At 37.1% G+C, this 16,964-nt stretch overlaps 1 protein-coding gene across 1 annotated transcript in view; it reads right to left on the reverse strand.

Annotated features, from left to right (window-relative positions):
- Positions 1 to 16,964, reverse strand: part of XKR4 (XK related 4) — a 231,822-nt gene that overhangs the window by 19,015 nt on the left and 195,843 nt on the right. The gene's annotated exons all lie outside the window — the stretch shown is intronic.

Raw genomic sequence — 16,964 nt, forward strand, 5'->3', positions numbered from 1 at the left:
CAAAACCTGTAAAATAATTATTTTTCAAAAAGACCTTTTTATATTTATTTTGAATGTGTATTATTCTTTTCTCCTCAAAAGAGTTTGACTCTTGTCTGTAGGTAAATTAAAAAAAAAAAAGAAAAGTTAGTTTGAAAGTGAATCTAATTTTTAAACTAACCTGTTACTTCCATACATTACCAGAAAAATACCTTACATTCCCATTTCAGAAGTGGTATAGTTCAGCATAATTATTCAAATGCTTAATACTTAAATATAATTCTGTTAGAAATTATAACAATTCTTCTTTACTAGAAGATTAATTTTTATTTACTTACAACTTGTATCAACCTGCTTTGGATGGAAATGGGAATTGCAATTGAAAAGCAAAATCCTAGCCTTTCAAGTGTATTTATTATTTAAATAAAATTGCAATAGATGTTGTATACAGAAGAAAAATATATCAAACATTTTATACTTAAAACTGTTTTATTACCAAGCCTAATTTTACATACAGCTAATGAATGAATTCATAAGTCTCAGCATCCCAGACTGAGAATTTATTCATAGATCATTTAAAGATAATGATGCTTCAGCTTATTCTATTTCTAAGCAGTTCCTTAACTTTGAACTAGTTATTGAAGTAAATCAAACTGACATGAGGAAAACATTTCTTTTGTCTGCTGTTAAAAGCTGTTTAATCATTTCAACAACCTTTGGTTCTGGATACATAGCCAGGATTTTTCTTCCCTGTTCAAGAACATATTACTTAACTATTATAAATTTTATGAAATTTTATTAATACAAAATCATAAATTTAAGATGAAATACATATTGCTATTTGGAAAAACACATATTGTTACTTTGGAAAAAAAAAAGAGGTTATTTTAAAACAGAAAATACAGGTTATGGAAATACTACCTGATTCTGATGGAAAAAAATCTATTTAAGCAATTCACCTGGCTTAACACATTAAGATTTTGCTCAGTAAGTAGTATAGAGAGATTAATTGCTTTCAGGAGGGATCGTGTTTGCCAGTGTTTCTCCCTCAGTTACCAATAGGGTGCTAATAATGTTGTGAGCTCCCACGGACCCATGAACTTAAAATCCCTTTGTCTTAAAAATAAAAATAATAACAAACAATCAGCAGAAATATAGAGCAAACTTAGGACTCCAGGGAGAATTTTTAACAGAATTTCATCATTTTAATTCCCACATAGATGCCTGGATGACAAAACACCAGCGTTACTGCTGGAATCCTCCTTCACGGAGAAAATAAGCTATCAGCAATGAAGACAGGAAGGAGACATGGTGTAAATTGCTATTTTCATTTCTGACTTGTTTGTATGTTTTCTCACACTGGGCTGCCCTTCTGTGTTTGTTATCTCTGAAGACAACACTAGGAGCTGAAAATGCAAGTTCTTGTTTTCCTGTAGGAACATTTTAAGTATTGAAAAAGCACAGTTCGTTTCCCTCATGAAATGAAAAGTTTGGAAAGGTAGATGAATAGGATAAAAGGTAGAACAATCTTTCAATACCAAGGAGCCACTCTGAGCTAGAGCTCAAAAATAGCATTATCAGCACAGGAAAAAATAATGCAAGCAAAAATATATTTTTTTTTTTTTTTTGCAAATCTAACTTTAATGACCTCACGCACTCCCCCTGAGGTTTGTAGAGATATCATCAGTTTTGCATTAGGAAGTGTAAAATCATTCAATAATGCACACAGAATATAATGTTAAATTCATAGGAATTTCCAGTGTTCTAATGCTAATTAATTCATAGTCATTGTCTGGGACAGAAAGAAGCAAGCACAATAGCAATGTAATTCTGTTATTTAAATAGTCATTAATAGGGAATCATCCTTTGCTTTTACAGAACAAACTCAGGGATACTGGCAAAAAGGAGAGAAAAGAGACAAGAGAATGTACAAAAGGGAAGAACTGTCATTTAATGTATTATGTATCTACCCTTGTGCTACTGGCAATGGTGTTAGGGATATAGAATTAAGATAAGGTGAAACATTTCATGGGCTCCATCTGTTCCTCTTTATTGATGAGACTAAGCAGTAAAGAATTATTAAAAGTAAACTAATAATGAGAACAATAATGTAAATGTGATGCAAATGGCAGTTTGCTAATAAATGTCACTATATAAATAGTTCCCTTGGAATGGTCAAAGATAAAGTGAATTATTGTAGCACTGGATGGATAATTCATTAATTAGAACATATTGATGCATTTGTTGAGTATGTGCTTGTATAAACCTCTATCCCTCTTTCAAAAGAGGAACTAAAATAAATTAATATTACTATCAAAACAAAACTTTAACAATGCAGGTGGTTTAACTTCTGCAGTCAGGAAGGCTTATTTGCCACCCAGAAATGAACAGAAACTGTATGTGGTCTGTGGAGCCACCATTCATGAAGAACAAAAACCAGCTTTCCTACATGCTCAGCTGCAGTCTATGTACACTTTTTGGGCACTGCAGCAGCTTTACGGTGTATTTGACAGTCTTGTATTCTGAGAGTCTTGTATTTAGGGTCTTGGTCTCAGAAATTAAGATTAAATAGCCATTCCCAGTGAATATATACACAAGCAACTATATGCTCATCCATTACAGACTGTTGAAAGAACAGGAAAATTCTTTAAAATGGCCTTGGGAAGCATGAAAGCATGTTCCTGTTTCTTTATTTTCTAAAGCTGAAACTTCAAATATTTTCCACAGTATATGATTTGGTCTTTAAAGTTCTGTCTGTAAGAGGAAAGAAATACAGGTTTTGCACAGGTAAAGCATCTCTTCACAATTTGCATCAGGCAAATGATGTTTTTGTCTGTTTCTAAAATGGACACCTGACATACTCCAAATAGCAATGAATGGGAGTGGCATTGTATGTACCCACTTTGCAGCTTAGTCCATCAACAACAGTCACAATAGTGAGAAAATAATGAATTGTATCAGGACATTTTTCTGCTACGAACTAATTATAATATGTTTTGAGGGAAAAATACAATTTAACCTCTTTTATTCTGTTAGGGTTTGCATTACTTAATTATGTTATCTGTATAAAGGAATGACAACTTTTTAATTACAGATGAGTTTCAGATATTCTTGAGTTAGTACACTATCTGTCTGACGAAGCAAAGAACAGAATCGCCTTGACTGAATTATAATTTTATTTTTTTCCCTGGAAATTATTAATTTCTCCAAGATGTGTTTGCATTTTATAGAGTGTGGCATATCTATACTGTTAATTTAAATATAAAATATGATACACTGCAATGAGCTACAGCTCCTTAGAGACAAGATAAAAAACCCACTAACATGACTTTCACAAATGAAAACAAATATATATGAGGGAAAAGAGAATGTATACAGAGTTGAATACATTCACAAATGTAAGATTTCAGGGAAGCATGCAAGCCCAAATAACTAGAGGAGAGCCAATGAAATTCTTCTCAACAGTATTTGTGAGAAATCTGACTGAAATGTTTTGTTCATGGGTAATCCAAATAGAATTACTCACAACACATGAGGGTTTTCTATATTACATCTCTGCATGGCAATTCACAACTTAGTTGTATCTTGCTAACACCTCTACCTTTGCATGATATCCCACAATATAATCTTTAGACTGGAGTGTAGCTGAAAAAAATACAGGTCTCATTCTCACAGTAATTTCATTTTACTCCTAATTTGTACTTGAGGTAGTAAAGGCATATTTAATTCCATAAATTACTTATTTCTAATCACATCAGTCCATAAATCCTGCATAGCATAAGTACAGAACAGCTCGATCACAGAAAGTGCTCCTTGACATTCAACCTGATTTCAGAAATCAAACTCGTGCCAACTGTGTCTGTCTCTGCTTTATCCTTCCTTTTAAACTTGTGCTTATCTCACCATGCCGTGGAGTAAACTCACCTAAAAGCAGGAATACCAAATGCAGCAGGACATCTGGGCATGACAACGCTGTCTGGGATCTGGGACTGTGAAACATTATTTTAAGGAAGCTGGAGAGGTGTTGTTAGATGCATCCAAGCTTCCAGGTGCTTCTCTGAACCAAAGCCAAGGTTCTCTAATATTCAGATCTTAGTCTTGTAGGAAACAGCATATCATGACTGCATCCCTCCAGCTTCAGAAAATGTCTTGCTGTATTTACACAGCTTTTGCCATGTTGCTCTGCAAGTATAGCCACAAGCTAGAGATTCACAAGGAGGCAGGCTTGCAGGCAGCTTGACAATTGTCCATGGTTTTCTGCACCAATTCTTTTATTCCCATACACAGTACAGCAATGTATGGCATGGTGCACATACTGTGCTTCCATACATGGTTTAGTACACAGGACACTTTGCATGCTTTAAGAGCAGCTTTTGATCACATGAAGGACCATGTGTCAGCTCATAGTATGTGTTTCATGCTCATGAGTTTCGCTCTCTGACCAGTACTGTGAGATGAAACCTAAAGATGAATCTTACTTTTTTTATGCTTTCCTATTCTATAAAGGGATAACAATATAAACTCTCCCTCTCACCTGGGTTATTTCCCCCATAAGCTTGTTGCCAAGATAATCCTGTTACTTTCCCACGTCAGCAAGTTTGTCATATATTAGCTGTCCTAAATCAAGATGAAAAGCATTCTGTTCAACTGAAATAAGTTGCCCGAGGTCAGAAAAGGACTTTGTTCTTCTTTTTAAAGTGCCAGTAGAGCTGATCATGCTTAGATAGAAAGGCCATCCTACTGAAATATTCCACTGCTCTAATTTTACACTCAGACTGTTTGCTACCCACAAACATGGGACTGTCAGTGACTGAGGATGAGTCTCCAGTAGTTCACATTACCGGTTTTTGCCACAGGCTGCATTCACAGACAGGGATGTTCAGGGCTGCATAGGTGGTTTCATCAGCTTGCCAACATTCAGCTCAGCTTTCTCCCACAGAGTACCAAGGTGGGGTAATACAGCATAAAGGGTGACAGGAGCTCTTCTTTGTTGAAATTTAAGTCAGTGTCATGCCTGATATTACTTCTCCTATGTGTTATGTAATTATCATAGAACATGCTAGCATATATAGGAATAATTTCTCCCTTGATTCCTCTCAGCTGCTTTCTATAGATAGACACTTCTGGTGAGAGAGCTTCCAGCTGTTTCTTTCATTTGGCTCACGACAACAACCTTACCATTGCCCTGGAACTCCAGAAACATTCTATATATTAATGTTACTTTCAACCTTACTTATTTTACCTACTCCTGATTTTTTACCAGCAGAGGTTTGGATTCTGCGTAGACAACAAGTCAGCTAACAAGAGTTTGGCTTATTGCATGTATCTTGAGCAGATTGTTAGGGTTTTTACAAGGTACCTGGGTAATGATTTATCTCTTGCTTCACTCAAGATACTATCCACCTTAGCAAATCTAACTCTTAGACATAATGTTGAGAAGCTTCTGCTGAGCAGCAATCCTGGTCATAGTTTTAAATACAATGAATGACAGTCATAATTTTATTTCAAAATAACATCAAGAACAGTTCCCCTTTGCCTTGCTCCTGATTCCAAATTAATTCTTTTACCCAAACTTTGGTGTATTTCAGGAGTTCTCTTAGAAAATGTGAATAAAATCACCACAGATAAAGAGAGGCAACTTGCCATGCAGGGACAACAAGAACCATGAAATCATTCTGCCTGTTAGAAATCCAAACTTAGACTTCAGTACTTTCACAGCTAGACTCCTTGTCTGTTAGGCAATTTGGTAACTTTTATTCCAGTGAAGTATGTGCAGCACAAACATATTCACTGACTCCAGGCCCATTTCCATGATTTCTACATTTCTTCTTAGGTTTCAGTGCGTTGAGGTTGCTGCAAGTAGCTTACAGAAATCAAGGGATTATCTGGAGAATGCAGCAACCCCAAGCAGAACAAAACCCGTGCCATTAGCTCTTGAGAAGAAACATCATAACATAATGCTAAGCTAAATATAGGGCACCATCTATGGGAGAAGGCTCCACCTGCACTGCTCTGTCCAATGTACTGTGTATATGGACACCTATAAAGTTAGTACCAGCTGCAGTAGCACTTCTCCCTGCCACCCAACAGGAAAAAGGGGGAAATATATAGTTTACTAGACCTGTAAAAATCCTGTTAAAACATAAGTTTTGAGGAAATGCCTTTCTGTTGATCCACATTTCTGTGATTCTGCCCGTAGTCTTCTGTTGAGCTTTGCTTAGGCAGCTTCTGAACAAATTTTATCCTGGTATATTTCAGTGATTCGTAGGAACCAGGCACACAGATTTCCATTCCATGGCCACTAACAAGATCAACTGGAACTGTTTTATTGGAAATGCTTTGGAAAAATATTCAAGTGAAAAAAACCCCAAAAGATGTACACAGTAAATGCCATTTAGATGATTTTAGTCTTCTATGAAAACTTTTTTTTTTTTTTAGGAGTATGCAACTTTTTTTTAAAAAAATACACTGTATTTAGCCTACAAGAGTGCATAAGCATGAATAGGGAGAAAATTAGTATTAACATTTGTTTCTATTGTAAAGTCATTGCGTCACTTGTGCCAAGGTTTGTATGCTGTCCCTCCCAGTTCACAGGGCAAGGGCCTGCCAGACCCTGGTGGCTGGCCTGGGGCTGCTGCAGGTGTGGGCTCAACCCACACATCAAAAAAATGGTGAAAAATTAAAACTTCAGAATAAAAACTCTCAAAACAACAATATAAAACTAGAACTGAAAGGGTACAAAATTTGGAAATAAATCTGTTGAAGCAAAAACATGGTGGTGCTAGAAATAGTATTGGTTTCCTAATCAATTCTCCATAAAGCTGTTTTCTAATGTACTGGGTGTCTGTGCTCAGGTGCTGGCAGGGGGACACAGCGTGTGGCTTCCATGAGGAGAGGCCAGGACCTGCACCATGCCAGACACAGATGGTTCCAGCCAGTTTCCAGCCAGCTCCAAAGTGAGACACCACAGGACACAGCTGAGACAGTCAAGACGGTAGCGCCTCTGGAAAGAATATTTAAGGAAGAGCAAAAAAGCCTGGTAGGCAGAGGAGGGGGAAAAAGAAGGATATGAGAAAAGCAGTGTAAACATTAGGGTGAGAGAGAAGAAGGAAGGGGAGGAGGTGCTCCAAGCACCTGTGGAAGAGAACCATGTTGGGGCAGGTAATTTCCCACCACCTGTGAAGGACCGTGATGGAGAAGATATACACCCTTCAGCACGTGGATATTTCTTGGAGGAAACTGTGGCCCCTGGAGAGGCCACACTGGAGCAGCTTTGTCTTGAACTATATCTTGTAGGAGGGATCCCATGCTGGAGCAGAGGAAAAGTGGGAGGAGAAAGAAGCAGGAGAAATAAACTCTTGCTGAGTAATTGCAACCCCCCATTGCCCATCACCCTGTGCCACATGGGATGGGGAAGGCAGAAGGGTCAGGGATGAAGGAGTGAAGTTGATGCCAGTAAAAGGGGGATACAGGGGGAAGAACTTGTTTTATTTTGTCTGTGTTCCTCACTATCCATATCTGTTTTCACTGGCAATAAATTAAATAAGTTTTCCACAAGTTAAGTCTGTTTTGCCTGTGATGTTAACCGCTAGGGGATTTCCCTTTACTGCAACCCACAAGGATTTTTATCCTCTTTTCTCACCCTTCCCTGTTGAGCAAGGGGAATAAATGAGCAGTTGGGTGGGTGTCTGAGTGCAATCCAAGGTCAAGACATCACATCTAGTCACCTCATGCCAATATATTTTTGCATGCACAGACCGCGTGTATGGTCATGGCTTGAGGGGCCAGGTTGTACCTGCTCCTTCCAGGACCACTCAAGAAAAGGTTTTTTTCCTTGCACAGGGATACATAGAATACACCTCAAACTTATGTAAACCCTTCTTCCTCTGAAGGGTGTCTTGCCACCTGCTAGCACCCTACAAGGCAGCACTGGCTGCCTCAAAAACCGGTTGTCAGTGAATGTAAAAACTGTCACATTATTTCCTGAGATTTAATGAGAGGATGTGGGAGCAGAATATACCCAGGAGAATTGGAAAGTTATTACACATACAATTTCTCTATGCCTGTAGAGAATAGTACAAAGTCTGAAAAAGGAAACGCATATCAACATTTTTTTTAGTGTAACCTAGTCACAAAAAATTCACTGTCTTTTTTTTTTTTTTTTTAATATGTAGTGAAACATGCAAAAAAATTCATAGTTCAGTAATGTGTTTCATAGATATGGAAAAGTGAGATAGCACAGTTGCAATCAGTGTGCATGCAATACAAGCCACATGAACACTGAGTGAATACCTTGTGTTCAAACAAGTGATTAAGAATTCAAAAGTTTAAAACAAGGGAGAAAACATCCTTCCAAAGGATATTTACCTTGACTTTAAAAAGCACATTTTTTTAGTCTGACTTTATCTACCTTTGGTTTTCAGCCACTGATTTGGCTGAATTTCTGTAGGGTTCAAATGACTTCAACATAATATTTCATGGACCATCAGAATTTTAAAATTAAAGGTTTCCAGGACACCAGTTTTACACTTAGAAACCCTCAGTACCCTTGAAAGAGTATAATGTCAGGGCATCCTTAGAAATATTTCTTTCTTTCTTTCTTTCTGTCTGTCTGTCTGTCTGAAGGAGGATATCTCCTTCCCTTCTCAAGATGCAATGACACTATAGAGACCTGGGTATAATCTACAAAGAAGACTTGATGACTAGTGGTATGTCCAAGTAGATATTTTTAAATTAATACAACACTTGTATATTCAGTTATCTAAAGACTAAATGTTGGAAGAGAACAAGATGTTTGAATTTCCACAGAAATGTCAACAACATGGACAAGGCAACTTTAAAAACAAATTTTAAATAGCTGAAGACAATTTTCCTAAGCCTGCAATGAGCTTGTGAAAGATATATATTTTTACAATTAACCAAGTCTTCTGATGTGTTTTTCACCAGCATCCCACAAGCAAAAGACCTTGAAATGATCCTGCTGGCTGCAATATGGTGGAACATATCTGAAATAGTATCTGGCAAATTCAAACTATCTCTTCTAAGTATCTTTTTCAAGAGATAGTGAGGATCATGAAATATAAATACAGTATCACTCTGGCTCTAGAAATGTCCTCTGAGGATTTGGAAGAGGAAAGGCTAAATCAGTATTTCAAATAGATCAGAGATCTTGAGAATTTTATGTTAGTGGTTTTTTGGTTTTGTTTTTTTGTTCATTTGGCTTTTTTTGTTTGTTTTGTGTTTGTTTTGTTTTTTGTTTGCTTGTGGTTTTTTTTGGGTTTTTGTGTGTGTGTGTTTTTGTATTTTGTTTTGTTTTGTTTTTAAGATTTTGCACTAGCAGTGTCCAGCAGCCAACACAGAGAAGACTAGAAGCCAAGATGCATTTTGGCATGAAAAATATCCCAAATACCTTATATAAAGTTTTATTACAAATCAATAGGATCGGACCAGATCACTGACAACAAAATACTGACTCCATGAAAAAACAGCATGGGGCTATCACTCCCCTTAAATCTCCTTAAGTCATAATTTTAGGATTGGTTTTCAGTGGTTCATAGGGTCATATTGGCTTTCTGAAAGGGGATAAATTTCAGCCCTCATTAAGCAAATGGTATTGCTCCCACTTGCACAATTAAGTCAATCTGAAGTTAGTACCTTATTTGACACAATTTGTCTAAGAAATATTTTATATATCCATCATTTTTTGTGTTTGCCTTTTAAGCTTCTCTAAGCTTTTCATCTGTGAAGAGATGCTGAGGATAATGACTGATATGGGGCTCTGGGATAAAAAGCAATTATCATCACTCTGAAAAGGAAATCAATTTTGTATTTGTGCAATCCCTCTTAGTAAAGGGAAAACTGGAGCTGTTAGCTCTGCCTGGTACATGATGTTCCTTTGGATCACGCAGAAATATTATAGTCCTCAGTCTTTGCCATGTTTCTTTCACTTTGAAAAAGTTCAAGTATATTTTCACAATAATTCATTAAACAGACTTATTTTTCTGTTAGTGGAAAAGCAATCACTAACCTGTTCTCCTCCATCCCAAAAGAAAATCCATGACTTCACCTACTGTGCAAATAATGTAACTTTAAGCAAAGTCTAACAAACTGAATTGAAGTGTGTTCTGGAGATTAATTCTGCATCCAGCTCATGCCCAGTTTTGGATTATTTTAGGTTTCATATTTACGTCTTCATTTTCAATATTAGTTACAAAGCTATTCTTTATCAGTAACAAAGCTCTACAGCTATATCTCTACATATTTCTGATATAGCTAGAATATATCCACACAATATACATGGGTAAATATTACATGCCTGTGTACATTTTGTATATACGGTATATTTACAGTTATACACTATATGCAGACAGATAAACTGGATAATTTCAAGACACTGAGCAAAATAATGACTCAACATTTCCTCTGAAATGCTTTTCCAATATTTATTTGTGGCTTATGTCAAAAACTTGCGCCTTGTTGCAAGTTTAAATTAATCTAATTTCCATTTCTGCTGCTTGTCTAGAAGATTGAAAAGTTCCCATGGCTCCTGCCATTAAACATTTTTTTTATGTATAAGTACCCAGAGAGAGTGATTAAGTTACTTCTTCAGCCTTTTCCTAATATTCTTGGCTCATCAGTTCCTAAAAGACTTACATATCAGTGGTTGATTGATGGCCTCTGAGATAATTTTTTTCCTCTCCTTTGAATTTCCTTCAGTAGGTCCATCCTCCAGAAAGTGTGAGACACAGAGCAGGGCACAGGCTTTTAACAGTGGTCTTATTGGTGTTTGCAGTGGTGTGATCACTTAAATGTGTTTACTGTGTATTTTTCTTCCTCTTCATCCATGGATCAATATAAGATTCAAAGCCACAACTTGACACTGAGATCTCACAAAAAAAAAAACAAACCTCTTCTGACTGCTGGTTGCTATGCCATCTTCTGAATTACTGATTTTGAAGACAGAGATTTTCCCAGCCTATAATCTGTGTTTATGATTGTCAAATATACTTTTCTGTATTAAAACATAATTAGTTGGTTGTGATAATTTGGACCAAATTACTCAGATTAATCTGTGATGGTAGCTATACTAAAGAATATTAACAATGCTCACAGCTCTGTGCAAAGCCTGGAAAAACTTAGCCAGTCCCCAACCAACCTTATGTATCATCATCCATAAGGCTATCAAACAAGATGAGAGCAAGGACAGGTATTTAATAAGTGCTACTAAGCACTTCCTCACTCATTCTTTCCTAATTTTCATATACATCTAGATGACAGATTTTAGTCCACTTTATATGAGCTCTACTCATTCCTACTTCAAGATATCATGTGATTTTAAGTTCCATGAACTTAAAAAAATAAATATTTATACATTATTCATTACAGTTGCTGTCATCATTACTTGTAAGCTTGTCAATGAATTATAACAGGTCTGAGTAATAATACCTGAGGAAAAAAAAGGAAAAAAAGTTTGCAGAATTCTACTATCTAGCTTCTAATTCTTTGTTACCTGAGTACACAGTTGACATTTCTATTATTTTATACTGAATAAAGTAAGGCTAATATATACTTCTTTTTAGTTATGTGCATCATTCCTTTTATGATTTTTAGACTTGTTTCTTTATGCATCTGCACATTAATCTACTCCATGGTAATTGTTAAGAATGACCAACTCATTTCAACGGAATTTGACAGAGAAACAGATATCTCAAAGATACTAAATGCTGTGAAGTTCAGGGAAAACAGCAGCTAGAGAAAGGCCCAAAGATACGTTCCTGCTTAAGTAAAACAGACTTCAAGCATTTCATTTTTATGCCTGAATTTTAGGCATTTTTATGCCTTCAGGCATTTTTATTGCAACAGCTAGGGACCAATTAGTAAGTGAATAAATATGTTTCCGGCAGCTGGCAAATCCACAGAGAAGTAACTTTGAGGTAGTCCCAGAAGATACTGCTGCTTAGCTATCCAAACCCAAAGTCATGAGAGAGAACTTGGAATAAGGCAGGGAGCGAACAATATATTGTGGCAACCCAGGGGATCTGATAAAAAATTGGATATATTTTCAGGGCAATGGTTAAGGGCAGGAAATGAGGCTTCATAATTTTTACTGCTTGAAGAACCTATATTAATAGGTTCTCTGCTTTTCTGGGACTCCTCTGCTTCTCCGATATTTTGTTAAAAGTTAATGTTTCTGTGTTTATAGACATCCACAGCTGGGTCCTCCAAACTGGAGATGATATAGCTAAGGCTGGACATAGGACATAAAGACGGCTCTGCAAATGGAAACTCGGAGACTCAGATTATATTTTAGGGATTACTGAGTGTGTACTTCAAAGAGCAAATAAATGGATATTAGTTTTATAGTAGCATGACTCTAAATCAGATTCTCTGCAGACACAAAGGGGGAAGTGACAGTCAGCTGCATACCTAATATTTATTTGATTTATTGTTTTTTTTACACAATATGACAGCAGATTAGCAAGGGATTTTTCTGACAGTGAAGATGATCAAGAAGTTATCAGTTCACACCACTGGAACTTTAGCAAACAGAATAACAAGTATTCAATCTATAACAATAACCTAACTAAACAATTTAATATAAAAATCCAGTCTTTTCTCAACAAGTGATAAAAGTCCAGAAGCAGTAGTTCTAAATCTACTGGTGAATATACTAGATGAGCAAAACGCCTCTACTTTGGTCCACCTTATTAATTCTGATTTGGAGAGGAAACAGGATAGTATGTGTGCCCATGACTGGGAGAAGGTTATGTTATTTCCCTTCAACTTTGGTAGTTGTTTGGATGTGCATTTGTAAACAACTCTTTATGCAGACTGCAGAGAAAAAAGCTTATCTCTGCTACCACTACATCGAGATAACTCATTCCTCTCAGTCAATTATAAACATAGCTACTCTTTAGAAAACGAAGTTCATAGAAAGCCCTCTGAGCCATGGCACAAATATACTGCCAAACAAAGAATCAAAACCAACACCATGACAAACTTATATCACATTTCAAGATTTGAAAGGTAATATGAAAATATGCTTCAAAGAGTTCAGATTTCCAGTTACAGAAAAAAATGTGCTATTTGAGTAAATGATCTTCCACAGAGAGATGAAATAAATAGGCAAATTATTTTTTTTTTAATAATTGCAGTTCTAACTAGAGCAAATGCAAAATAACTTTCCCCAAACACTCAGGCACTGGTGGGAAGAAATATTGCACATTAATCAGAACTCCATTAGTATGCATGTAGATTGTCTCTATGTTTCTATGGGTTTTAATGTCAGGATACCAAAATGATTTATATTTTGAGGTACTAGTATTTAGTTTGAACTCTTAGCGCTTCATGGCCTGGTTATACCCTACTGAATTTGACATTTTTCTATTGCTATTACCGACCAGTTTGGAACAGTGTATTATAGGCATGGATACTAGTTTAAAAATAAATGCAACACTCTTGTAATAACCTAGAATATTTAAATTACTAATTTATTTTTGTAAAAATCTTAATCTGATTTGGGAGGTAGGAGATGGTGAGATTTTGTTTTGATTATGATTAGAACAATATATGAGTATGAGGTTATATAGATATTTTTTCTTTATTCTGTTCTTGAAAAGTAATGTTTATCAAGGGGCAAGACTGTGATTCAATTTATGCTTGGTCAGATACTCAATGCTTCCTTTCCTCCACCAAAATAACCATAAACTATAACTTAAACATCTTGTCCATTTTAGTTTCTGCATATTTTCCTTCCACTGTTTCTGACCCTAAAATGATTCAGCATCACCTCCCTCACAAATTTACTGGAGGCACCTTCCTCATCACTTCATCTACAAGGTTTTCAAACTACTCTTTTCCCAACACTCCTCATATTTCTTGCTTTTCCATAGGTTTCCCAGCTCCTATACTTATTTTCTGTAGAGGTGCTCCAAACCCTTAGCCCTCCTCCTCCTTCCCCATGCCCATCTCATCTGGTGTCTCCACAGTCCCCATGCCCATCTCAGCAATGGGACAAGTGCCCAGACCTCTGTTTTTAGATACAACCCCTTGATGACAGGAGAACTGAGATCATAGCTGCCTGATTCAGGAATGTGTTGTGGTCCTCTGTAAAACCAGACAGCTAATGTCACGCTTTCTTCTCTTGGTGGTAGCACCTTGTCCCACCAACTCACTGCTCTGGTTTCTGGCCTATATGTAGTCACACACAGGTCTTACCTATTTGTTGTTCTTCAGGCTTTTCCCCCAGGCTACCTCATCTGCTTCCCTTTAATAGCCAGATCTTTTCAAAATCCTGTTAAATAACTCTGGTATTTTTTTTTAAAAGATCCTGCTACAGCAATGAATTCCATAAGAAACAAATATTCTCCTTAATTTTAAAGAAAGTTTTAGTTTTGTTACCTGCTTCATATTTTAATATGAGATGTCATATTGAGGACAAAGGTCTGCTTGCGTAACTGTCAAGTCACCAAGCATATTCACTTCTTCCTGTTTTTGCCAAAGAAGCCTTCATTACCTAGGGCATTTCAGTTCACTTTCTTCTGTTCTGACTAGCTCTCCTATTTGCTGAATTAGGTCATCAGTATAGTCCCTGCCCTGTACCTCTATATATTTTTATTACCTCTCTTTCTCATAATGAGGTGAGAAGAATCTGAATGCTACAGTCAAGTAATCAGGTAAAGTTCTGTAGAAGGCAGGAATTTATTTGTAATAATTTGCTGTCACATTGTATTTCTGTCTGCATTAAAATAATTAATGCTATTCACAGAGTATCTAGATCCATGAATTCATAATTTAATATTAAAATAGATAAAGTCATAGGCATGATCTCAACACAGGCTATTCTCAGTGCAAAGAGTTCATAAACTGCATATCTTAGAGGCTTATGGGAAATGCGAGTGATGTTCATACTAAAAACGCTGTCTGACAATATTCAGTTAGTAAAACACATTATTTCTGTCCCCAGTATAAGATTCCCTCTCCTTTATCCATGCTGAAGAGGTGAAAAAATTTCCTCTTATAGTTCCATTGTATTCCTCTAAGCTCTTCAAGCTGAGCAACATATTAGCTCCCAGAATGTGCGTTTTTCATGAATAGGACATTTAACAATACTTTGCAGATCTAACACCTTTTCTCAAAATATTTTAGTATTCTCTGTAGTCATTACATTATTCCTAAAATAGCTCATGAAGAATGTCAGTATGACATCCATTTACCTGATGCATGAACCAGGGAAAAAGGAACTGAATGATTTGCCTAAAATATCAATGTACAAAGCCTTTTCAGTAGGAGGAACCCAGGAGTTTTAAAGCAGAGTCTATTATCCTAGCCACAAAGACCATGCCCTCAATGGCACCTCAGTGCCACTTTGCAGCAGACTCCTTGGCTAAACTTTCCAGCAATGAATTAGCTGTCTGCATTGGTGCTCTGCTGCTTATTGGTGGACTTGAGCACCACTGCCCATGAGCCAGCACTACAGTCTGTGCCTGCACTGCAAAAGATAGCTTATCAGCACTGAGTTGGATCTTTGGAAACTTGTTTCCTCAACAATCAGGTTACAAAAAAAGATTAACAACAACTTGTATATTTTGGAAGCCAGGTGAGTACCGCTCAATCTGTCAAAAGCCACTGGGCTTCGAAAATAGATCAAAGCATCAAGGAGAGAATGTTTTTAAATGAGCCTTCAACACTTCTAGACAGTGACAGGGATTTCATTCTTACAAGTACTTGGCTACCACAATTACAATTCAGAATTATCACAATTTTCATTTCTCAAAAGCTATATAAATAAAGCTATCTTCCCAACCTAGCAGCTTTCTACAACATAGATCAAGAAGTGCTTAGTTTATGCTCTTACAAGTGCAGATGAAGTTCTGGGCCTGTGCTCACCCAAAACGGTGTTTAACCACTATCTTTCAAGCATGCTGAGAATGCTTGCCTTTGGGTGAGCATAAGAGACTTTTTCCTGGAGGTTTTCCAACCTTAGATGCCATTCATAACATTGTCACAGCGGCGATAGATTTGTTCAAGACTTCACATTTGCTCAAACAAACTTCTAATGGGTTTCATGCCAATTCACTGGCAGTAACTGTAGGTGAACTAATTCTTCTTAGATTAGTTTTATGGAGGTGTAAAATTTCAATAGTTTTCTTCATCTGAAGGAGACTTGAGGACCAGGTATTTATCAGCATAAATTCCATGGGTCATTAGTGGAATTTGATTCACTGGATCCTTATGGGCCCTTAAAAAATATCTTCACTGATAAGCTTAGTACAATTATTCAACCCAACACTGTGACTTGAATTTATTATTTCTGGCCTGCACCCGGAATGGGGCAACCCTGGATATTCATACAGGCTGGGGAATGAGATGCTGGAAAGCAGTGCCACGGAAAGGGACCTGGGTCTCCTGGTCAATGGCAAGTTGAATACGAGTCAGTAGTGCCCTGGTAGCCAGGAGGGCCAACCATGTTCTGGGAAGCATCAGGCACAGCATCACCAGCTGGTTGAGGGAGGGGATTGTCCCGTTCTGCTCTGCACTGGTGCAGCCTCACCTTGAATATTGTGGCAGTTTTGGGCACCACAATATAAAAAAAATATTAAGCTGTTAGAGAGTGTCCAAAGGAGAGCAATGAAGATGGTGAAGGGCATTGAGGGGAAGCCGTATGAGAAGTGACTGAGGTTACTTGGTCTGTTCAGCCTGGAGAAGAGGAGACTGAGGGGAGACCTCACTACAGTCTACAGCTTCCTTGTGAGGTGAAGGGGAGGGGCAGACACTGATCTCTTCTCTGTGGTGACCAGTGACAGGACCCAAAGGAATGGCCTGAAGTTGTGTCAGGGAAGTTTAGATTGGATATTAGGAAAATGTTCTTTACCTAGAGAGTGGTTGGGGACTGGAACAGGCTGCCCAGGGAAGTGGTGACAGCAGCAAGCCAGACAGAATTCAAAAGAGTTTGGACAATACTCTTGGGCACGTGGTGTGACTCT

Source organism: Myiozetetes cayanensis, unplaced genomic scaffold, assembly GCF_022539395.1.
Source record: "Myiozetetes cayanensis isolate MyiCay16 unplaced genomic scaffold, myiCay2020 scf1, whole genome shotgun sequence".
NCBI lineage: Eukaryota > Metazoa > Chordata > Aves > Passeriformes > Tyrannidae > Myiozetetes > Myiozetetes cayanensis.